Here is a 7173-nt window from a genome sequence, read left to right as displayed (position 1 = left end):
TGCTGTGTTTAAATATTAACTCACTGATTGTTTTTGGTAAAGAATTAAGAATTCCAAAAATAAAAATATGGGTTCTACGTCGAAATATGGTCCTACATATTTTGAATTTTTTATTTTATGCTGCTATTTTTCATCGTTCAAAAACCGGAATGTCCAAAAGCTACCACTTAATTAGACACTCCAACTGAGACCTTCAATATACCAAATTTTCGCCATATACAGGATGAGTTCAAAAAAAAAAAAAAAAAAACTGCAACAAAGCCAAACGCCATAATTTTTATTTATTTTTTTTTTAGATTTTATTGAATGATAGCAAAAAATATCGGAAATAGCATCAAATTTTAGAATAAGTTTAGATTTGTTGCAATTGGTCACCTTTGGCACGAAGTATGGCCTTCGCATGACCAATGCAACCGTCACACGCTGCGCAAATGTTTCTCTGCGGTATTTTGGTCCATTACCGGCGAAGCGCTTGCTTGAGGTGATCAACACTTTGGTATTTTTACGGGCCAACCTTGCTTTCCAAAATACTCTAGACAAAATAGTCCAACGGATTGGTATCCGGAGATTTTGGAAATGAAGGCAGAACCTCATTTTGTAACCATTCTTGGGTGGCGCGTACTGAGTGCGATTGTGCTGAGTCATGTTGGAATGTCCAAGGTCTGCGGCGAAAATGTTTGCGTGCTCAAGGCTTTAATACACCCTCTAGAATTTTTGCGAGATAATATTCTGCATTTTTTCTGATACCACGGTTGATTAATACGAGCGGAGAGTGATCATTGGCTGTTTTGGCGGGCCACACCATCACCATGACCGGCGCTGGTGTTCTGGTGGCCAACCGAAAGTGCCCATTTTCAGCTGACCTCTTTGGCAAGTAAACACGATAATTTTGTTTGTTTACAAACTGCTGGACAACGAATGTTTTCTCATCGGAGAATACCAAATTCAGCAGTTCACCACTTTCGGCCAATCGAAGCTACACTTTAGCTCTTTTGAGTCTATTTTCTTTCTGCTGCGGTGTAAGTTCTTGCACCTTTTGGAATTTCAATGGCTTTACCCCGAGCTCATTTTTCAATATTTGCGATATGTTCAGCTCACCGAGCTCATTTTTCAATACTTGTCGAAAGGAATATTGCGATATGTTCAGCTCACCATTTTTCGGCCACTGCGACGCGCGTTTCGATAAAGTCGCTTCTTTACTTTTCGAACCATTTCTTCTGATGTTGCTGCTTTCTTCCGTCCACTTCCTAGATGTCTGAATTGGTTGCAGTTTTTTTCATCTCACCCTGCTGTATGTATATCAGCCCCTAAAAATCCGCAATGCCAAGTTATAGTTACTTATTAATTTTTGGAAGAAGATGAGAACCCAAAAAAATAGTATTAGAACCAAAAATGTATCCAAAGTGCATTAAATACCTAATAATTAGGTGTGTCGTGTAGCCCGAGACTTTAAAATACATTTTTGGTATGGAGATTTTTGTACCCAATGAGAATCAAAAAGTTTCGGAATATGTATTAATTGCCCTGAGTAGAATTCACGACTCAAAAAAATCGGACTACCCTGCATTCCGGGTCAAAATATTTTCCTGATTACCTTAATGCTATGCCCAAAAAAATCGAATATACAGTCGAATAATGATGACATCCAAAAGTCCCGAAAAAAATGCAGTCCTTTATTTGATATCGGCCTTATTTCTATATTTTCCTCTCATTAAGACTATGTGACGTATTAGCAACATTGTCAACATGTACATAAAACACGTATACGCCATGTTAAACCAACAGCGAACATTAATTACCGCTAGACTGCTAATTTAACGTCACTCACACGTTTATGATACATTTTCATTAAATCGTATATTTTCTATCAAGCTATCATCTCTACTCTACGCTAGTCATTTAATAATAAAATTAAAAAAGTATTCTTTATTATGTTTACAGGCACTGTGGTGTGTGGCCGTCCATCTGCCTGCCTGTCTGTCATACAAGTCAATAAAAAAACTGATTAATGTTCTACACGAACAAGTTCATACACTTTTGTCTTAATTAATCGAATAAATTCCCTATTTAATGACATTGCAGAATAACGCAGAGACCTCACCGTCATACAACTGAACCGACCCGGCTAGGTTAGTTAAAAGGGCGGAATTGGATGGCTAAATGAGTGGAAGGCGGCTGGTGTGCGAGAGTTCGACCCACCAGAGTTATAAAATAATTAACTACCTGTAATATAAGTTTGTCAGCGTGTGTGTGTGCGAGTTCATGTGTTCAAATATGTGTGACAACACCAGCCTGCTTTGAATGGTTAAGTAAAAAAATGTAATATCGTTGAAGGTGTCCCAAGTAACCGGAGAGTATGTGACGTGCAGTACTCACACATCCACTCACATGTCATTTGTTGTTTTACTATTGTTGCCGCTGTTGTTGGTTGGTGTTGTTGTTGTTTCCCTTACTGCCAATGCTGATGATGTGTTAATAAATTTACGTAATAAAGTTTTTTCTGTTTGCAATTGCCACTCTCTTACATCAGTTAGTTATCACGCCTGTAGGCAGGTGATATTGTCAATGAAGTCAGTTTATTAATAAAGATTCTGTAGATTGAAGTGCAAAAAACTGGTTCCTACAAACAACAGCGCACCAATACCAGTCAGCCACCATCACCACCACCAACTGTTATCAAATATTTGCACACACACACATTTATTACCTGTTTTGTTTCCCACTCAATTTTATAGGCCTTTATTAAATTCTTTATTGTCCCTTAGCCAATAACAACATGGGTTGTCATTGGTTCCATGGATGACTCTTACATTCATAGAAACTGATTCTCATATAACCTAAAAGGTGTACCCTGTACATGAAACATGGAGAAATTAACATCAGCGAAGGTAGCCAATTTGGCATATATTGAAGAAGAAAATTTGTCAAGAAAATTCATCTTATTCATCAGGAAACTCATAGAAAGCGTTCATACATATAAAATTAATTTTTTTAGCCTTAAGGCTGAAGTGCCTTTCCGCCTAGTTAGCTAGTTAGCTGAGGTGGTTTGTGCGCACTAAAAAGCTCGAAAATAGTAGCCTCTTTAATCCCAACTTTTCACATCGTAATATTTATTCCAAACCTTTAGTATGTTCGTATATTCGGCCACTCTATCAGGACCACTCCTACATATGGTCAAATTAATAATATCCTGCGAAAGGGTTATCCGTTTTGACCAAACTTTGCATAACCTTGTATTTTTACTAAAACTATATCGCCTTCGAAGGTGGTAATTATTGGTCCTCTCCTTCTGGCATATTTTGAAAATCTTATAATGCAATAGTAGTATGCGATTTGATGACAACTCTGCACATCGTAATATATTCGTCAAATTTTCTTTGTATCTGAAAATGGATTTTTTTTTCATTTTTTTTTTATTTCTTTTTATAGAGAGTTACAATTCATTATATAGAGAGTTACAATTCATAGAATCCACGAAGCTATAGGCTTGTCTGTAGGATATTCTTAAATGTAATTAGTCTATATTACAAAGGCTGTTTAACAATTCATTTTATTTAATTATTATATAAATTATTATTGGGAATTTATTAAATGTTCTTTAAGCAATTTCTTTCTTTTAAATTTATTACTTAAGCTTAGTATAGATGCTGGTATGGAATTCATGAGCGATGGAAGGCCAACACTGAGCGTTCGTTTTCCGTATTCGTTTTTGAAGCATGGTATCTTGTATTTTCCTAATGCTCGGCTTCTTGTATTCTGGGCGTGGTTGATTCTATGTAGGATACTTTTTTCATCGTGAAGCTCATTAAGTATGGTAGTCTTGTACAAGTTTTCAATGTTTAATATGTGCAAAAGTTTCGGTAGATTTTCGTTGTAGTTTGTTATTGTTTGAGTTGATGAGTTACTACCTTGTCGGTTAGTGTTAGATCGGAGTAAACTTTTTTGTAGTATTTTCCACAGGCTATTTTGTGTAATTTGAAGTATTCTGCGTTTAGATGCATTGCCCCATACAGATATTCCATGTCGTAGATAGGATTCAACCAACGAGAAATATGCTTGCCTCAACACTTTATATGGTGCACAAACACTTAGGTGATACAAGGCGTAGGATGATTTTCGTAGTTTTTTTTTATATTATCAATCTGTGGTCTCCATTTCATATGACAGTCTAATAGCATTCCTAAATATTTGAACGTATCTACTACTTCAATTTTGGTTGAGCACGTTTTTATAGATCCATTCCTGTAGTACGAAATCTGACATAAATTTAAAAAAAAAAATATTTTTAAAAAATCTGGGCCGATTAAGATAGATTAGTTAGGTAAATAGATAGATATATAGATAGATAGATAGATAGATAGATAGGATAGATAGGATACATATGATAGAAATGGTAGATATATGATAGATGTGATAGATGTATGATAGATAGGTTTGATAGGATAGACACGATAGATATGATACATATGATAGATGTGATATATTTGATAGATAGGGTAGATAATAGATCGGCATATATTTTCTGATTTTTAAAGTTCTTCCAGACATCAAAATAGGATTTTCCCGAAACCCATCTAGGTCATTCTAAATATATACGATTTTGAGTAGCCATTCTGAGTAATCAAGACTTTTCAATCCTCCAACTCGCAATGTATCCTCAACACGTTCAATAGGTTAGGTCTTCTATATGATCTTCCGGCGATATTTTACAAATAAAATACCTTCTATAATTAAGCCACTTAGAAGATCTATCGGAAAAAGCCTGTAAATAGAATACCTGTCTATATTCAGAAAAATTCAGGGTAAGAGCTCTTCATCAGGTTTTGTAGAGTTCGAACATTTTTTGAAGGAATTCTGCTGTTTAAAGTTCTCTCTAAGACCTTCAGTTGGTAAAATGGTATCTAAATATATTGAGAATGTTATGGAAACATTCGATAGATATCGTTCTGGAGAACATTGGTAGATAGAATTTGCTCTAGAGACTTTTCTCCGATTTGGGGTGTTCTAATAATACCTGATTGATCAACGCACAGACAAATCGTCTGAAGCTAGAATCTTCAAACTTTTGATCACTTTTGGTTCAAAACTGACACAAAAGACTGGGTTTTTAGAAATTCGTAAGCAAAACGGTACGAAAAGTACTAAATGTGGTACCATTTGTATTTGGTGAACTGGTAAAGCTAGAAATCCTAAATTTGAAATGAGAGTCACTTAAGGGATGCAGAATATATATAGCAAAGGATTTTTTTAGCCATTCGAACTATAAGTATCCGAAAAGTACTAAAATGTAGTAAATTTTGTGCAATTTCGTAGCATGTGAACGGATAGAGCTTAAAACTTGAAATTTGGAATGCGAATCAGGATTGAGATGTAAAGTCGATATAAGGAGGTAGTTTAAAAGCTTGTACTCATTTATTCAAAAAAAGTACTAAACAGTACTAAATGTGGTACAATTTAACTTTGGAGAGGCGGTTTGAGCAGAAATCCAGATATTTGAAATTACATTATCGTCGGAGTGTAGGATTAGAATATGTAGGTACTTTTGGTTAAACCGATAGATCTGGAACACTGAAATTTGGAAATAATATTACTTTTGGAGTGTAGGATTAGGATATAGATATAGTTTTGGAAATTTATACTTACGGGTACTAAATGGTACTAAATTTGGTACAATTTGAATTTTGGGGAAACCAATAGAGTTTGAATCTTGACATGTGGAGTTAGGATCACTGTTGAGGTGTAGAATTGGGCTATGTAGGAAGTTTTGGAAATTCATACTAATGTGCATTTGGGTGACCCGATAGAGATATAATTTCGAAATTTTAAGTTAGGATCACTCTTTGGGTGCACGATTGGGCTGTGTAGGAAGTCTTGGAAGTTCATACTAATGTGTACTCAATTTGGGTGAACCGATAGAGATGGAATCCTAAAAATTTTGTTGGGGTGTAGAATTGGGGTATAAAAGATGTTTAAAAATGCATACTAATGTGTTTTAAATGGTACTAAATTTTGGTACAATTATATTTGGGTGACGCGATCGGGCTGGAATCCTGAAATTGAAAATTGGATTTATATTAATGCGTACTAAATTTGGCAAAATTAAGATTTTGGGTTAACCTATGAAGAATTCTTTTGATTTGATGATTTGAAGCCTCATACTATTAGGTTGGTGCGTATGAAATGTCGGATTCTCTTTACATGCGAACGTTTGTCTCCCGGTTTTCGTTATACTTTTGTTTTTGGCATAACCTAATTCATAGTCGTATTGTCCATTGCCAGATACTCATTTCAGCAAAATAGGTTTTCTCGAAGGTCTTCCCTTTTGTTATTTCTTTTGAGTTTATTGCCGATATGAATTCTGCCGACATTCACGTCATTTTCTTATATGAGTACAAACTTGGTAATAGTGCTGCAAAAGCTGCACGCAACATAAACCAAGCGTTTGGGGAGAATACGGTTAACGATCGGAAAATGCAGCGTTGGTGCGAAAAATTTCGGACTGGCGATTTTTCACAGCCGTATTCACGAGGGAACTTGCTATCAGGATGAAAGTTGACCGTACAACGATATTGAGACACCTTTCTGAGATTAGCAAGGTTAAGAAGATGGACAAGTGGGTACCACCGCACGCACTGACAGAGCGAACTCTATGAAAATGAAGACAGTCTAAACAACACGATATCAGAGTTTATTTATTCTAAAGACCAATTTTTTTTTTTAAATCTCGTTGGGAGAAGTCTATTGAAGCGAATGAACCATACTTTGATTGAATAAACAGCTTTTGAAGAAAGAAATACCGTTTTATAAAATCACTTAAGAATCCGACATTTCATACGCACCAACCTAATATTTTCTTTGGGACTACTTCATATTATTGGTTTATGAGCTCAGAACCAACATTAAATAGTGATTGGTTTCGGCTGATCGTGACAATTCCTTTTATTAATTCATCTATTGTAATCAAATCCAAATTTATTTAAAAAACCAGTGAGCGGAGCAGTATAGTCGGACGGGGTCGACTTTCTACGGTTCTATATTCTGAGCCTGGGCAATATTTCGTGATACTTGCACACTTTTTCCGATTATAGATCTTAAATATTGACCGATCATCATCTAAACAACCGCTCTAAGTATTTGGTCAGATCCCCTTCACCTTGTAAAATATGTGATGTG

At 35.5% G+C, this 7173-nt stretch overlaps 1 long non-coding RNA gene across 1 annotated transcript; it reads right to left on the bottom strand.

Moving 5' to 3' along the window:
• Positions 1-410: 410 nt before the first annotated feature.
• LOC133337761 (uncharacterized) lies at positions 411-1246 on the bottom strand. Its single transcript, XR_009754596.1, has 3 exons — positions 1153-1246; positions 815-1102; positions 411-705 (listed from the first exon to the last, which is right to left on the bottom strand). It is a non-coding gene; the product is annotated as an uncharacterized LOC133337761 (long non-coding RNA).
• Positions 1247-7173: the final 5927 nt, after the last annotated feature.

Source organism: Musca vetustissima, unplaced genomic scaffold (genome assembly GCF_032173495.1).
Source record: "Musca vetustissima isolate MV318-11 ecotype Yass unplaced genomic scaffold, APGP_CSIRO_Mvet_v1 utg34486, whole genome shotgun sequence".
Classification (NCBI taxonomy): Eukaryota; Metazoa; Arthropoda; class Insecta; order Diptera; family Muscidae; genus Musca; species Musca vetustissima.
Note: the sequence above shows the minus strand (reverse complement) of the source record. Positions and strands in the feature narration are given on the sequence as shown.